The sequence below is a fragment of the Oncorhynchus masou genome, unplaced genomic scaffold, assembly GCF_036934945.1.
Source record: "Oncorhynchus masou masou isolate Uvic2021 unplaced genomic scaffold, UVic_Omas_1.1 unplaced_scaffold_5976, whole genome shotgun sequence".
Taxonomy (NCBI): Eukaryota; Metazoa; Chordata; class Actinopteri; order Salmoniformes; family Salmonidae; genus Oncorhynchus; species Oncorhynchus masou.
This window is the reverse complement of record NW_027012400.1, coordinates 1,805-19,612: the sequence shown is the minus strand read 5'-3', so window position 1 is coordinate 19,612 and position 17,808 is coordinate 1,805. Positions and strand designations below refer to the sequence as shown.

At 51.6% G+C, this 17,808-nt stretch overlaps 1 pseudogene; it reads right to left on the bottom strand.

Annotated features, from left to right (window-relative positions):
* Positions 1–6: 6 nt before the first annotated feature.
* On the bottom strand, positions 7–15,496 carry LOC135536343 (leucine-rich repeat and calponin homology domain-containing protein 4-like; annotated as a pseudogene).
* Positions 15,497–17,808: the final 2,312 nt, after the last annotated feature.

Genomic DNA, 17,808 nt, shown 5'->3' with positions numbered 1-17,808 from the left:
CAGACACATGCTGTGCATTAGAAGGGTAACAGCAGTCATGTAGGGAAGCCCTTTAAAAATATAAATGTGAGTGTTTCTGCATTAGAACTGTAACGGTTTAACTCAAATGTATTTATCTGCTAACCATTCACAGAGGTTGTGATGTTCGAAAGAGCCCTCTTACCTAAAGGGTATTTCTCTGCTAACCATTCACAGAGGTTGTGATGTTTGAAAGAGCCCTCTTACCTAAAGGGTATTTCTCTGCTAACCATTCACAGAGGTTGTGATGTTCGAAAGAGCCCTCTTACCTAAAGGGTATTTCTCTGCTAACCATTCACAGAGGTTGTGATGTTTGAAAGGGCCCTCTTACCTAAAGGGTATTTCTCTGCTAACCATTCACAGAGGTTGTGATGTTCGAAAGAGCCCTCTTACCTAAAGGGTATTTCTCTGCTAACCATTCACAGAGGTTGTGATGTTTGAAAGAGCCCTCTTACCTAAAGGGTATTTCTCTGCTAACCATTCACAGAGGTTGTGATGTTCGAAAGAGCCCTCTTACCTAAAGGGTATTTCTCTGCTAACCATTCACAGAGGTTGTGATGTTCGAAAGAGCCCTCTTACCTAAAGGGTATTTCTCTGCTAACCATTCACAGAGGTTGTGATGTTTGAAAGGGCCCTCTTACCTAAAGGGTATTTCTCTGCTAACCATTCACAGAGGTTGTGATGTTTGAAAGGGCCCTCTTACCTAAAGGGTATTTCTCTGCTAACCATTCACAGAGGTTGTGATGTTTGAAAGGGCCCTCTTATCTAAAGGGCATTTCTCTGCTAACCATTCACAGAGGTTGTGATGTTTGAAAGGGCCCTCTTACCTAAAGGGTATGTCAGACGACGTCAATATGGGCCAGAGCCAATCTCTCAACTTTAAAGGACATGATTTCAGTGGTTGTTTTATGAATCACATGGTTCCATGTTGTGCTCAACCACACCAGCTGTTGTACGTACACACTGTGTGTTCTGCTGTGGCCATGTGTGTATGTGTGTGTGTGTGCTGTTGTCACGTTGGGTACGTCTTTGACAGCAGCTGTGAGGCTGGAGGGGGCAGTTGACAGTCCTTCCTGTGTTGTGAGGCTCGTCTCTCACTCTGCATACCTCATGCCAGGACAGCTGTGTGCGTGTATGTGTGTGTGTGTGTTTATGAAATCATGGTGGATTATTTAAGTTCGGGTTGTCCGTGAATGTTCGCATTAGGTGGTCAAATTCACATCAGTCCGAGAGCCCTCACACACACACACACACACGAGACCAGGTGGTAGTAGTGTAGAACAGAGTGCTCAGTATCTATGAGACCAGGTGGTAGTACAGTGTGTACAGCAGGATCATGACCAGGCTGTAGAAGACCAAGAAGCCCTCTGAGAGCAGTGAGGAGTAGGGGCTGTAGGGGCTGTCCCCCTCTACCTCACATTTCACCAGGGCCTCCACACAGCGCAGCACAGCAGGCAGCTTACAGAGATACACATCAGACAACACACACACCTCCGTCTGATAGAGAGAGAGAGAGGGGGGGGAAGATCGGGTTGGAAAGGAGATGAATGGAAGACGACAGAAAACAGAGAGATGACGACAGAAACCAGAGAGAGAGGGGGAAGATCGGGTTGGAAAGGAGATGAATGGAAGATGTCAGAAAACAGAGAGCGATGAAGACAGAAACCAGAGAGAGAGAGGAAGACGTCAGATACCAGAGAGCGAAGACAGAAACCAGAGAGAGAGATGACAGAAACCAGAGAGCGATGACAGAAACCAGAGAGAGATGACAGAAACCAGAGAGAGATGACAGAAACCAGAGAGAGAGATGACAGAAACCAGAGAGAGAGATGACAGAAACCAGAGAGAGAGATGACAGAAACCAGAGAGAGAGATGACAGAAACCAGAGAGAGAGATGACAGATAACAGAGAGAGAGATGACAGATAACAGAGAGAGAGATGACAGATAACAGAGAGAGAGATGACAGATAACGAGAGAGAGATGACAGATAACAGAGAGAGAGATGACAGATAACAGAGAGAGAGATGACAGATAACAGAGAGAGAGATGACAGATAACAGAGAGAGGAAGATGTCAGATAACAGAGAGCGATGAAGATGTCAGATAACAGAGAGCGATGAAGATGTCAGATAACAGAGAGCGATGAAGATGTCAGATACCAGAGAGCGATGAAGATGTCAGATACCAGAGAGCGAATGAAGATGTCAGATACCAGAGAGCGATGAAGATGTCAGATACCAGAGAGAGATGAAGATGTCAGATACCAGAGAGAGAGATGAAGATGACAGATACCAGAGAGAGGGATGAAGATGACAAAACAGAGAGACACAAAGGCAAACATAATTAGCTTCAAGCACAGAAGGACAACGCAACAAGTAGCTAACAAAAAACAGTTTGTAACTGGATCATCTCAGAGCTGAGAAAAAATACTAACATACGTGACCAAGGAGACAACATGACACGTGATGAACCATAGAGAGAAGCAAAAGGAGGGAATTAAAGGGTGGAAAGGAACGAGTCCTTACCTCAGGGACCCCCAGCCTACGACAGGCTGAGATGAAGTTCTCCACGTTGAGACGACACTTGGCCGTGCTCAGCTTTGGCTGAAGAGACAGAGAGACCGAACATCAGGCAGAGTCAACCACGCAGACACCGGCCAGAGTCAACCACGCAGACACCGGCCAGAGTCAACCACGCAGACACCGGCCAGAGTCAACCACGCAGACACCGGCCAGAGTCAACCACGCAGACACCGGCCAGAGTCAACCACGCAGACACCGGCCAGAGTCAATCACGCAGACACCGGCCAGAGTCAATCACGCAGACACCGGCCAGAGTCAACCACGCAGACACCGGCCAGAGTCAACCACGCAGACACCGGCCAGAGTCAACCACGCAGACACCGGCAGAGTCAACCACGCAGACACCGGCCAGAGTCAACCACGCAGACACCGGCAGAGTCAACCACGCAGACACCGGCCAGAGTCAACCACGCAGACACCGGCCAGAGTCAATCACGCAGACACCGGCCAGAGTCAATCACGCAGACACCGGCCAGAGTCAATCACGCAGACACCGGCCAGAGTCAACCACGCAGACACCGGCCAGAGTCAACCACGCAGACACCGCCAGAGTCAACCACGCAGACACCGGCCAGAGTCAACCACGCAGACACCGGCCAGAGTCAACCACACAGACACCGGCCAGAGTCAACCACACAGACACCGGCCAGAGTCAACCACACAGACACCGGCCAGAGTCAACCACACAGACACCGGCCAGAGTCAACCACACAGACACCGGCCAGAGTCAACCACACAGACACCGGCCAGAGTCAACCACACAGACACCGGCCAGAGTCAACCACACAGACACCGGCCAGAGTCAACCACACAGACACCGGCCAGAGTCAACCACACAGACACCGGCCAGAGTCAACCACACAGACACCGGCCAGAGTCAACCACACAGACACCGGCCAGAGTCAACCACACAGACACCGGCCAGAGTCAACCACACAGACACCGGCCAGAGTCAACCACACAGACACCGGCCAGAGTCAACCACACAGACACCGGCCAGAGTCAACCACACAGACACCGGCCAGAGTCAACCACACAGACACCGGCCAGAGTCAACCACGCAGACACCGGCCAGAGTCAACCACGCAGACACCGGCCAGAGTCAACCACGCAGACACCGCCAGAGTCAACCACGCAGACACCGGCAGAGTCAACCACGCAGACACCGGCAGAGTCAACCACGCAGACACCGGCCAGAGTCAACCACGCAGGCACCGGCCAGAGTCAACCACGCAGGCACCGGCCAGAGTCAACCACACAGACACCGGCCAGAGTCAACCACACAGACACCGGCCAGAGTCAACCACACAGACACCGGCCAGAGTCGACACAGACACCGGCAGAGTTGACACAGACACCGGCAGAGTTGACACAGACACCGGCAGAGTTGACACAGACACCGGCAGAGTTGACACAGACACCGGCAGAGTCGACACAGACACCGGCAGAGTTGACACAGACACCGGCAGAGTTGACACAGACACCGGCAGAGTTGACACAGACAGACACATCATCACAACAAATACCATATTTATTCACTTTTTGATCAAATCAAGTCCCAGTCTATTTATTGATCCTCGACTGAGTAGAATTGTACAGTAAATGTCAGGAATTGACTCACCACTGCTGGGGAGGGAATGTGGATGATGGAAACAGCGCGAGGACGCACGTGGTTGGCCAGCTGGCAGAGGACTGTTCCATTGGACAACGCCTCACCTAGATCTTCTGGCAGGACCGTCTTTAACCTCGACTCCAGAGTCTGACAGAGAGAATACAGAGATGGACCGGGGGGGCAGAGAGAGAGAGAGAGATACAGAGATGGACCGGGGGGGGGGGGGCAGAGAGAGGAGATACAGAGATGGACCGGGGGGGACAGAGAGAGAGATACAGAGATGGACCGGGGGGGAGCAGAGAGAGAGATACAGAGATGGACCGGGGGGGAGCAGAGAGAGGGAGATACAGAGATGGACCGGGGGGGGACAGAGAGAGAGATACAGAGATGGACCGGGGGGGACAGAGAGAGAGATACAGAGATGGACCGGGGGGGACAGAGAGAGAGATACAGAGATGGACCGGGGGAGCAGAGAGAGAGAGATACAGAGATGGACCGGGGGGAGCAGAGAGAGATACAGAGATGGACCGGGGGGGCAGAAAGAGAGAGAGAGATACAGAGATGGACCGGGGGGCAGAGAGAGAGAGATACAGAGATGGACCGGGGGGAGCAGAGAGAGATACAGAGATGGACGGGGGAGCAGAGAGAGAGAGATACAGAGATGGACCGGGGGGGACAGAGAGAGAGGCCGAGATGGACCGGGGGGGGAGCAGAGAGAGAGAGATACAGAGATGGACCGGGGGGAGCAGAGAGAGATACAGAGATGGACCGGGGGGAGCAGAGAGAGAGAGAGATACAGAGATGGACCGGGGGGGACAGAGAGAGATACAGAGATGGAGGATGAAAGAGGCGATGGAGGGGATAAATAAATGCAACCTATATTTATGTTTATTTATCTTCCTTCACTTTTATCGTTACAACACTGTATACAGACATTTGACATTTGAAATGTCTTTATTATTTTGGAACTTTTGTGAGTGTAATGTTTAACACATTTAAAAAAAATATATATATATTTCTTGCTTCCGCAATGTTAATATATATTTCCCATGCCACTTCAATTGATAAGAGTATAAGTGGAGAGGCATTAAAGAGAAAGAAAGAGGTAAGGTAGGAGGGAGACCGTACCTTACGTAGCTGTGCTACATCTGGCCTCAACACGGAGCGAGACTCAGAGCGGCCTGCCTCTACCAGACTCTGTGTGGAGCCCGAGATGGAGAACGACTCTTGGACGCTGCAGCGAGACGAGGTGCGGAACAGGAAACTGTTGGGCTTCTGACTCAGGCCGGGAGGGGACGACGCCCTGGGAGACGAAGGAACGTCTGACACACACACACACACACACACACACACACGTTGTGTTAACCAACATCGGCGTTGTCTGTACCAGGAGATTGCAGGTGAACTGTATTGGTGTGTACCTGATCGGCTAACTGAGCGCTGTACCAGGACGTTTGAGACAGTGACATCTGATCTGCACTCTGTTGAAGGGAAGTGAGGCAATTACATGATTTACATCAGGTGTGGATTATAAGAGCCAGCACCTGGGAATCGGCTGCGGAGGGAGTGACCTGGGCCGAAGCAGGGGAGGAGACGACCTGGGACCGGGCTATAGGAGTGAGGAGCCGACCTGGGACCGGGGCTATAGGGGAGGAGACCACCTGGGACCGGGCTATAGGGGGAGGAGGAGGCGACCTGGGACCGGGCTATAGGAGAGGAGGAGACGACCTGGGACCGGGCTATAGGAGGAGGAGGAGACGACCTGGGACCGGGCTATAGGAGGAGGGAGGAGACGACCTGGGACCGGGCTATAGGAGGAGGGGAGGACGACCTGGGACCGGGCTATAGGGGAGGAGACGACCTGGGACCGGAGCTATAGGAGGGGGAGACGACCTGGGACCGGGCTATAGGAGGAGGAGACGACCTGGGACCGGGCTATAGGGGAGGAGACGACCTGGGACCCGGGCTATAGGGGAAGGAGACGACCTGGGACCGGGCTATAGGAGGAGGAGATGACCTGGGACCGGGCTATAGGAGGAGGAGACGACCTGGGACCGGGCTATAGGAGGAGGAGACGACCTGGGACCGGGCTATGAATTATACTGCTGATACTAAATAGTAACACAATTCCCATCATGACAAAAATAAAGTTAAAAAAATATATATTACAAGAGATGAAAGTGTAAAGAGCTTCATGAAAGACTGACCGCACATCGTTGTCTGAGCCCGTTCTGGGAGTGGTTGTTCTCTGGAGAGCTACCACTAGGGGGAGACAGAGCATGTTCAGAAAGAAAATACACAAACCACAAATCAGGCACGGTGCTCATGCATCTGCTACTAATAAACAGAACAGGAGCTTTGACAAAGAAATACGCCGGCGCTTAGACAGACAGACCAATTCTGATCTTTTACCAACTAATTGGTATTTTGACCAATCAGATCAGCTCTGAAAAATATCGGATGTGATTGGTCCAAAGACCAACTGCTGGAAGAATTTTTTTTTGACTTGGGTTGCCTGTCTAAATGCAGCCTAAATGACCATTTCACACATCTCATGCTTCAATTCAGGCAGGAAAAGTGTTCTCTCTTTCTCTTTTCTCTCCCTGGACTAGTTTGGTTCATGTAAGATTTAAGGTCTCTTACCTCGAGCTACTTCCTGTCTGTGACAGCGTCGCCACATTACTTCCTGTTTTGGCCGTTGTAATCTTCAGTAAACTGGAAGGAGATGTTTAGAAATCAGATATGAAATGGAAAGGTGGTTGTTTCCATATAAAGTTGTTCTTTCAACTGCCATTTCATCCAACGTTTGAAATAGGAAATTTTCAGTCCTTCACCACACACTAGTTGAAGAGCAGCTGGTTCTTAATAGATTAGATGTTACAATGACCTTAAAAAATATAAACTTTAATTGGGGTGGGATTTTATTTGTTACATTTTGTTCTACCAACTCTGTTGATTGTCCTCTTTAAATGTTGTTGTTTTTTTAAAACCCACTGATCACAGCTTTTTTAAAGTATATGGGTTTGTGTCCAGCATTAACAGCCAGCTTCCTTTGTTGAAAGGACCCCCTTCCCCACCCGTTGTCTCTCCCCTTCCCCACCCGTTGTCTCTCCCCTTCCCCACCCGTTGTCTCTCCCTTCCCCACCCGTTGTCTCTCCCCTTCCCACCCGTTGTCTCTCCCTTCCCCACCCGTTGTCTCTCCCCTTCCCCACCCGTTGTCTCTCCCCTTCCCCACCCGTTGTCTCTCCCCTTCCCCACCTGTTGTCTCTCCCCTTCCCCACCCGTTGTCTCTCCCCTTCCCCACCCGTTGTCTCTCCCCCTTCCCTACCCGTTGTCTCTCCCTTCCCCACCAAGTCTCTGACCAATCTGCTGCTACTGGGTCCTGACTCCCTCCCCACCCGTTGTCTCTCCCCCTCCCCACCCGTTGTCTCTCCCCTCCCCACCCGTTGTCTCTCCCTCCCCCTCCCCACCCGTTGTCTCCCCTCCCCACCCGTTGTCTCTCCCCCCTCCCCACCCGTTGTCTCTCCCCTCCCCACCCGTTGTCTCTCCCCCCCTCCCCACCCGTCTCTCCCCCTCCCCACCCCGTTGTCTCCCCCCCCCTCCCCACCCGTCTCTCCCCCCCTCCCACCCGTTCTCTCCCCCCCCACCCGTTCTCTCTCCCCTTCCCCACCCGTTGTCTCTCCCCTTCCCCACCCGTTGTCTCTCCCCTCCCCACCCGTTGTCTCTCCCCCTCCCCCCCGTTGTCTCTCCCCTCCCCACCCGTTGTCTCTCCCCCTCCCCACCCGTTGTCTCTCCCCCTCCCCACCCCGTTGTCTCTCCCCCTCCCCACCCGTTGTCTCTCCCCTTCCCCACCCGTTGTCTCTCCCCTTCCCCACCCGTCTCTCCCCCCTCCCCACCCGTTGTCTCTCCCCCCCTCCCCACCCGTTGTCTCTCCCCCTCCCCACCCGTTGTCTCTCCCCCCTCCCCACCCGTTGTCTCTCCCCTTCCCTACCCGTTGTCTCTCCCCTTCCCTACCCGTTGTCTCTCCCCCCTTCCCCCTACCCGTTGTCTCTCCCTTCCCTACCCGTTGTCTCTGACCAATCTGCTGCTACTGGGTCCTGACTCCCCCTCCTCACCCGTTGTCTCCCCCTTCCTCACCCATTGTCTCTGGCCGTGTTGTCTCTCTGCTGATGGATTCTCTCTCCTGCCAGATGAGCAGGGTACCTGGTCTCCTCCTCTCCTCCAGGGTGGGACTGGAGGGGGACGGGTGTGACAATCCCCCTCCTACCTCCACACTGACAGTGGACCGGGGGAGAGAGAGAGACAGAGAGTGAGAGAGACAGAGAGAGAGAGGAGAGAGAGAGAGACAGAGAGAGAGACAGAGAGAGGGGTGAGCGTAAAGCACAGTGAAAGAGGGTGGAAGGTAGAGGTGGAAGTAGAGGTGGAAGGTAGCAAAAAATGGAGTGTTGACTGAACAAACACCAAATACTGTGTGATGTCATATTGTTACGCATCAACGTAGCATCCTAATTCAAGTGAAAGCTGGCCAGCGGTTGGCTGTCGTGGCGTGATGTCACATAAGTGTCAATGGCCTTTTCCTCACTGTACCGGGACTCCACCCCATAGCTGATTCAGATAATCAACTCCTTCATCAAAATGTGATTATTTGAGTCAGCTGTGTAGATCTAGGGGCACACACAAAAAGACAGAGAAAACGTGCACCACTTGCTGTCCCCAGGACAGAGTTTGGGAACACCCATAACCAGTGCAGCCAACCCAACAAACCACAGATGAATGGAACGGACACCTGACACCATCTTTAACCACAGATTCAAAAATATTCAAAATCTTGTCCATTTCTTTTTACAAATATACGTTATATTGAGATATAGGAGGTGTTAACACATTGCAACTTCTTGACTGTTTTTTTTTTTTTTTTTTTTTTAAATATACAGTGGGGCAAAAAAGTATTTAGTCAGCCACCAATTGTGCAAGTTCTCCCACTTAAAAAGATGAGAGAGGCCTGTAATTTTCATCATAGGTACACTTCAACTATGACAGAAAATTAGGGGAAAAAATTCAGAAAATCACATTGTAGGATTTTTTATGAATGTATTTGGTATTATGGTGGAAAATTTGTATTTATTATTTATTTACCCCACTGTATATAAAATGTACTCAAATGAGAGGTCAAAACCTGATCTATAACCAAAGATTACAAAATAAATTATACTGTGAAACCATTTGATTTATTTTAAAACTCTTGACAAAATGAAAAAAAAAATGTAATATTGAGATAGAGAGGGTTTAACTTCTTTATTTAAGATGTCAAAAATGTAATAAAAAATATATATATAAATGGCAAATATTTGATGGCTTCCGATTGGCTGTGGGGAAGGGGGAGGGGGGCGTGTGTGTTCCTCTGGTTGTGTCAGTCAGTGGTGTTAGTAATGGGAACCGCCAGTCTGTTGACTTTTCCCAGCTCCCCCAAACACTCCCTGAGAGGCTGACCTTGTAAAACAAGGCAGGGAGAGAGAGTGTGATCAAAAGACTAGCTGTCCTTTTCAATCTGAAAACACTGACGGACGGTTGCTGTGTATGAGACTGTGTACACACAGCCAGCCAGTCAGTCAAACTGCTGAATCCACAGTGGAACTGTTGCAGGAACACAGTCGAATGTAAAAATTGGCACTGACACACACAAGCATCACAATCACACACCCTTGTGTGATGTATCCTTGTGCAGTATCAATGGCCTGTGTATGTGTGTGTGTGTGTGTGTGTGTGTGTGTGTGTGTGTGTGTGTGTGTGTGTGCCACAGGAGGCTGGTGAGGAGGACAGCTCGTAATAAATGTCGGGAAGGAGAGCGAATGGAATGGCATCAAACAAATGGAAACCATGGAAACCGTGTTTGATGTTGTTGATATCATTCCATTGATTCCACTCCAGTCATTACCAAGAGCCCGTCCTCCCCAATTAAGGTGCCACCAACCTCCTGTGGGGTGTGTGTGTGTGTGTGTCTCACCTGCTTCTAGAAGAGTCTTGTGTTTGGGGTGGTGGTGAGGATTCCGCTGTGTTCTCCTGAGAACACCACCATGTCATTGTTAGATACACACACACACACACACACACACACACACACACACCCCGCTCTTCATAAGAGTTTATAAAAACACATATAAAAAGGTGTCCTCCTAACCTGCGGGGGCGCTGTGAGGGGGGAGCGGGACGATTCGCCCTGCAGTCTTCTTTCTCCTCGGTGCCGCTGCGGTCTATGAAATCCACCCGCTTGGCCTCCCCATTCACTGTGAAAACCAAAGAGAGAGGAAAGAAGAGGAGGACCGGGGAGAGAGATTACAGACAGTAAAATAACATTAGAGAATGTCTGAGGATATGACCAAGATTTAGAACAACAAAGCGCCGCTAAAAATAACATTCCTGTTTTGTTACAAAAAACATTTATTTCCTCAGTGAAAGTGGTTAGAGTGTAGGGGCGGCAGGTAGCCTAGTGGTTAGAGTGTAGGGGCGGTAGGTAGCCTAGTGGTTAGAATGTAGAGGTGGCAGGTAGCCTAGTGGTTAGAGTGTAGAGCTGGCAGGTAGCCTAGTGGTTAGAGTGTAGAGGTGGCAGGTAGCCCAGTGGTTAGAGTGTAGAGGTGGCAGGTAGCCTAGTGGTTAGAGTGTAGAGCTGGCAGGTAGCCTAGTGGTTAGAGTGTAGAGGTGGCAGGTAGCCTAGTGGTTAGAGTGTAGAGGTGGCAGGTAGCCCAGTGGTTAGAGTGTAGAGGTGGTAGGTAACCTAGTGGTTAGAGTGTAGAGGTGGCAGGTAGCCCAGTGGTTAGAGTGTAGAGGTGGCAGGTAGCCCAGTGGTTAGAGTGTAGAGGCGGTAGGTAACCTAGTGGTTAGAGTGTAGGGGCGGTAGGTAGCCTAGTGGTTAGAGTGTAGGGGCGGTAGGTAGCCTAGTGGTTAGAGTGTAGGGGCGGTAGGTAGCCCAGTGGTTAGAGTGTAGAGGTGGTAGGTAACCTAGTGGTTAGAGTGTAGAGGTGGCAGGTAGCCTAGTGGTTAGAGTGTAGAGGTGGCAGGTAGCCCAGTGGTTAGAGTGTAGAGGTGGCAGGTAGCCCAGTGGTTAGAGTGTAGGGGCGGTAGGTAGCCCAGTGGTTAGAGTGTAGAGGTGGCAGGTAGCCTAGTGGTTAGAGTGTAGAGGTGGCAGGTAGCCTAGTGGTTAGAGTGTAGAGGTGGCAGGTAGCCTAGTGGTTAGAGTGTAGAGGTGGCAGGTAGCCCAGTGGTTAGAGTGTAGAGGTGGTAGGTAACCTAGTGGTTAGAGTGTAGAGGTGGCAGGTAGCCCAGTGGTTAGAGTGTAGAGGTGGCAGGTAGCCCAGTGGTTAGAGTGTAGAGGTGGTAGGTAGCCTAGTGGTTAGAGTGTAGAGGTGGCAGGTAGCCTAGTGGTTAGAGTGTAGAGGTGGCAGGTAGCCTAGTGGTTAGAGTGTAGAGGTGGCAGGTAGCCCAGTGGTTAGAGTGTAGAGGTGGTAGGTAACCTAGTGGTTAGAGTGTAGAGGTGGCAGGTAGCCCAGTGGTTAGAGTGTAGAGGTGGCAGGTAGCCCAGTGGTTAGAGTGTAGAGGTGGTAGGTAGCCTAGTGGTTAGAGTGTAGGGGCGGTAGGTAGCCTAGTGGTTAGAGTGTAGGGGCGGTAGGTAGCCTAGTGGTTAGAGTGTAGGGGCGGTAGGTAGCCTAGTGGTTAGAGTGTAGGGGCGGTAGGTAGCCCAGTGGTTAGAGTGTAGAGGTGGTAGGTAACCTAGTGGTTAGAGTGTAGAGGTGGCAGGTAGCCTAGTGGTTAGAGTGTAGGGGCGGTAGGTAGCCTAGTGGTTAGAGTGTAGGGGCGGTAGGTAGCCCAGTGGTTAGAGTGTAGAGTTGGCAGGTAGCCTAGTGGTTAGAGTGTAGGGGCGGTAGGTAGCCTAGTGGTTAGAGTGTAGAGGTGGCAGGTAGCCCAGTGGTTAGAGTGTAGAGGTGGCAGGTAGCCTAGTGGTTAGAGTGTAGGGGTGGCAGGTAGCCTAGTGGTTAGAGTGTAGGGGCGGCAGGTAGCCGAGTGGTTAGAGCGTAGGAGCGGCAGGTAGCCCAGTGGTTAGAGCGTAGGGGCGGCAGGTAGCCTAGTGGTTAGAGTGTAGAGGCGGCAGGTAGCCTAGTGGTTAGAGTGTAGGGGCGGCAGGTAGCCCAGTGGTTAGAGCGTAGGAGCGGCAGGTAGCCCAGTGGTTAGAGCGTAGGGGCGGTAGGTAGCCTAGTGGTTAGAGTGTAGAGGTGGCAGGTAGCCTAGTGGTTAGAGTGTAGAGGTGGCAGGTAGCCCAGTGGTTAGAGTGTAGAGGTGGCAGGTAGCCCAGTGGTTAGAGTGTAGAGGTGGCAGGTAGCCTAGTGGTTAGAGTGTAGAGGTGGCAGGTAGCCTAGTGGTTAGAGTGTAGGGGTGGCAGGTAGCCTAGTGGTTAGAGCGTAGGGGCGGTAGGTAGCCCAGTGGTTAGAGTGTAGAGGTGGCAGGTAGCCTAGTGGTTAGAGTGTAGGGGCGGTAGGTAGCCTAGTGGTTAGAGCGTAGGGGCGGTAGGTAGCCCAGTGGTTAGAGTGTAGGGCGGCAGGTAGCCTAGTGGTTAGAGTGTAGGGGCGGTAGGTAGCCTAGTGGTTAGAGTGTAGGGACGGCAGGTAGCCTTGTGGTTAGAGCGTAGGGGTGGCATGGATGGAATCCCCGAGCTGACAGGGTAAAAAAATCTGTCGTTCTGCCCCTGAACAAGGCATTTTACAGTTAACCCACTGTTCCCTGGGTGCTGAAGACGTGAATGTTGCACCTCTGATTCAGAGGGGTTGGGTTAAATGCGGAAGACACATCTCAGTTGAAGACATTTCAGTTGTACAACAAATTTGTCATGGTTTTGAAAGGTGTATCAATGCTGTGAATCTTGATTAGAGGACATGAATCACTAGGTCGCGTCGCTAGGAGACCAGTCAGAAATAGTTAGGGGGAGGGGGTTAGTTAGAGCCCACTGGAGGAGGGGGGTAGTTAGAGCCCACTGGGAGGGGGGTTAGTAAGAGCCCACTGGAGGGGGTAGTTAGAGCCCACTGGAGGGGGTTAGTTAGAGCCCACAGGAGGGGGGGGTTAGTTAGAGCCCACTGGAGGGGGTTAGTTGAGTCCACTGGAGGGGGGCTAGTTTGAGCCCACTGGAGGGGGGTTAGTTTGAGCCCACTGGAGGGGGTAGTTAGAGCCCACTGGGAGGGGGGTTAGTTAGAGCCCACAGGAGGGGGGTTAGTTAGAGCCCACTGGAGGGGGGTTAGTTTGAGTCCACTGGAGGGGGGTTAGTTTGAGTCCACTGGAGGGGGGTTAGTTTGAGCCCACTGGAGGGGGGTTAGTTTGAGCCCACTGGAGGGGGGGTTAGTTTGAGCCCACTGGAGGGGGGTTAGTTTGAGCCCACTGGAGGGGGGTTAGTTAGAGCCCACTGGAGGGGGGTTAGTTAGAGCCCACTGGAGGGGGGGTTTAGTTAGAGCCCACTGGAGGGGGGGGTTAGTTAGGAGCCCACTGGAGGGGGGGAGAGGGGGGGGGGTTTGAGCCCACTGGAGGGGGGGGTTAGTTAGAGCCCACTGGAGGGGGGAGGGTTAGTTAGAGCCCACTGCTCACCCGTGTCTGGGGTCTCTGTGAGAGAAGAGTCGTCCTCCACCTCCTCCTCCAGGTTCCTCTGATCTCTGGTGAGCTCAGCCATACGCAGGGACCGCTCTGAGAAGTCGTCTGCAGACTGGAGACACAGGTCGGCAAGGAGAAAGTGAGACAAGTAGGGTCTGACACATTTGACCTTTCGTAAGGTTTTAAGACGTCTGTATAAAAACATCTACTTGATTTCGGGCAATCATTACGACAGATGGTAGTACCACTGTTCTTCACTCAAGGTAGACACACACACAGAGATAGTAACACCACAAATGAAACTCGGATGTTGTCTCACCTCGTTCCCAGACCATCTCTTGCTGCCGCTGTCCACACTGTTGAAGCCAGAGTCCAAACCTCCAAACTGACCTGAGAACAGCTCATGGTCCGACAGACTGCCGGGAGAAAACCACACACACATCAGTATTCAGCACACACACACACTCCACACACTGGTGATGCGTGGGTTGACTCAAAGCCGCAGTCCCCCGTGGTTATATCCGTGGGTGGCGTGCGGTTTGAATAAAGAACAGACCAATGCATTAAAAAAAACTAACATCCATAAAGGTATAAGACTTGTGGAATTCACATCGACAGTGAGGTTTTTCCCTTGTGTTATCTGTGTCCGACATGGCAGTGTAAGACAAGGCTTTAGGGCTGCCTGAAACCTGGCACAGCGGACTTCTGTTTCTCAACAGTGCTGCAAGCGAAAGACAAAGTAGGCGATTACAACCTCATAACAACTGGACAACGAGTACTTCCATCTTCCCAAACTTTGTTGCGTTATTAGTCACAGTCCAATAAGCCTTTTCAAATGAATAGAGGCCTCGACGCTCAAGAAAAAAGTACAATTGTTCAATACATTATTCAAGGGTAGTAGCCGAATTGTACAGTGTATTTTCATAAAAGCATACCCAAGGTGTCAGCTCAGGTTTATTGTTTGACATTTTTTTGCTATTACGCAAAAACATTAAGCTACTGTTCGCAATAGTCATAAATACTCGATAAATAAAATATTGAAGAAAAATGTCTTTGTTCAGTAAATGTTCAAGAGGAAAAGGGAACTATGTGGTGCATGTTCTATATTTGTGGGCGAGGGTACGGTACGGATCTTTACTATCTGCAAGGGTACGGTACGGGTCTTTATTATCTGCGAGGGTACGGTACGGGTCTTTACTATCGGCGGGGTACGGTACGGGTCTTTACTATCTGCAAGGGTACAGTACTTTACTATCGGCGAGGGTACGGTACGGGTCTTTACTATCTGCAAGGGTACAGTACTTTACTATCGGCGTAGGGTACGGTACGGGGTCTTTACTATCTGCAAGGGTACAGTACTTTACTATCGGCGAGGGTACGGTACGGGTCTTTACTATCTGCAAGGGTACAGTACTTTACTATCTGCGAGGGTACGGTCACGGGTCTTTACTATCGGCGAGGGTACGGTACGGGTCTTTACTATCTGCGAGGGTACGGTACTTTACTATCTGCGAGGGTACGGTACGGGTCTTTACTATCTGCAAGGGTACGGTGCGGGTCTTTACTATCTGCGAGGGTACGGTACGGGGTCTTTACTATCTGCGAGGATACGGTACGGGTCTTTACTATCTGCGAGGGTACGGTACGGGTCTTTACTATCTGCGGGGTACGGTACGGGTCTTTACTATCTGCGAGGGTACCGGTACGGGTCTTTACTATCTGCGAGGGTACGGTGCGGGTCTTTACTATCTGCGAGGGTACGGCACGGGGTCTTTACTATCGGCGGGGTACGGTACGGGTCTTTACTATCTGCGAGGATACGGTACGGGTCTTTACTATCTGCGAGGGTACGGTACGGGTCTTTACTATCTGCGAGGGTACGGTACGGGGTCTTTACTATCTGCGCAGGGTACGGTACGGGTCTTTACTATCTGCGAGGGTACGGTACGGGTCTTTACTATCTGCGAGGGTACGGTACGGGTCTTTACTATCGGCGAGGGTACGGTACGGCTCTTTACTATCTGCGGGGATACGGTACGGGTCTTTACTATCTGCGAGGGTACGGTACGGGTCTTTACTATCTGCGGGGTACGGTACGGGGTCTTTACTATCTGCGAGGGTACGGGTCTTTACTATCTGCAAAGTGCGGCACGGGTCTTTACTATCTGCGAGGGTACGGTACGGGGTCTTTACTATCGGCGAGGGTACGGTGGTCTTTACTATCTGCGAGGATACGGTACGGGTCTTTACTATCTGCGAGGGTACGGTGCGGGTCTTTACTATCTGCGAGGGTACGGTACGGGGTCTTTACTATCTGCGAGGGTACGGGTCTTTACTATCTGCGAGGGTGCGGTACGGGTCTTTACTATCTGCGAGGTACGGTGCGGGGTCTTTACTATCTGCGAGGATACGGTACGGGTCTTTACTATCTGCGGGGCACGGTGCGGGTCTTTACTATCTGCGAGGGTACGGTACGGGGTCTTTACTATCTGCGAGGGTACGGTACGGGTCTTTACTATCTGCGAGGGTACGGTACGGGTCTTTACTATCTGCGAGGGTACGCACGGGGGTCTTTACTATCGGCGAGGGTACGGTACGGGTCTTTACTATCTGCGAGGATACGGTACGGGTCTTTACTATCTGCGAGGGTACGGTACGGGTCTTTACTATCTGCGAGGGTACGGTGCCTTACTATCTGCGAGGGTACGGTACGGGGTCTTTACTATCGGGCGTAGGGTACGGTACGGGTCTTTACTATCTGCGAGGGTACGGTACGGGTCTTTACTATCTGCGAGGATACGGTACGGGTCTTTACTATCGGCGAGGGTACGGTACGGGTCTTTACTATCTGCGAGGCGGTACTTTACTATCTGCGGGGCACGGGTTTACTATCTGCGAGGATACGGGTACGGGTCTTTACTATCTGCGAGGGTACGGTACGGGTCTTTACTATCTGCGAGGATACGGTACGGGTCTTTACTATCTGCGGGGTACGGTACGGGTCTTTACTATCGGCGAGGGTACGGTGCGGGTCTTTACTATCTGCGAGGATACGGTACGGGTCTTTACTATCTGCGAGGGTACGGTACGGGTCTTTACTATCTGCGAGGGTACGGTACGGGTCTTTACTATCTGCGAGGGTACGGTACGGGGTCTTTACTATCGGCGAGGGTACGGTACGGGTCTTTACTATCTGCAAGGGTACGGTACGGGTCTTTACTATCTGCGAGGATACGGTACGGGTCTTTACTATCTGCGAGGGTATCGCACGGGTCTTTACTATCTGCGAGGGTACGGTACTTTACTATCTGCGGGGTACGGTCTTTACTATCTGCGAGGATACGGTACGGGTCTTTACTATCTGCGAGGGTACGGTACGGGGTCTTTATTATCTGCGAGGGTACGGTACGGGGTCTTTATTATCTGCGAGGATACGGTGCGGGTCTTTACTATCTGCGAGGGCACGGGTATCGGGTCTTTATTATCTGCGAGGGTACGGTACGGGGTCTTTATTCCGGCGAGGGTACGGTACGGGTCTTTACTATCTGCGAGGATACGCATGGGTCTTTATTATCTGCGTAGGGTACGGCACGGGGTCTTTATTATCTGTGAGGGTACGGTACGGGGTCTTTACTATCTGCGAGGGTACGGTACGGGTCTTTACTATCTGCGTAGGGTACGGATCTTTACTATCGCGAGGGTATCGGATCTTTACTATCGGGCGAGGGTATGGTACGGGTCTTTACTATCGGGCGAGGGTACGGTACGGGTCTTTTACTATCTGCGAGGGTACGGGTCTTTACTATCGTGCGAGGGTATCGGGTACGGGTCTTTACTATCTGCGAGGGTACGGTACGGGTCTTTACTATCTGGCGTAGGGGTACGGGTCTTTACTATCTGCGGGGTACGGTCTTTACTATCTGCGCAGGGTAATGGGTCTTTACTATCGCAGGGTACTGCACGGGTCTTT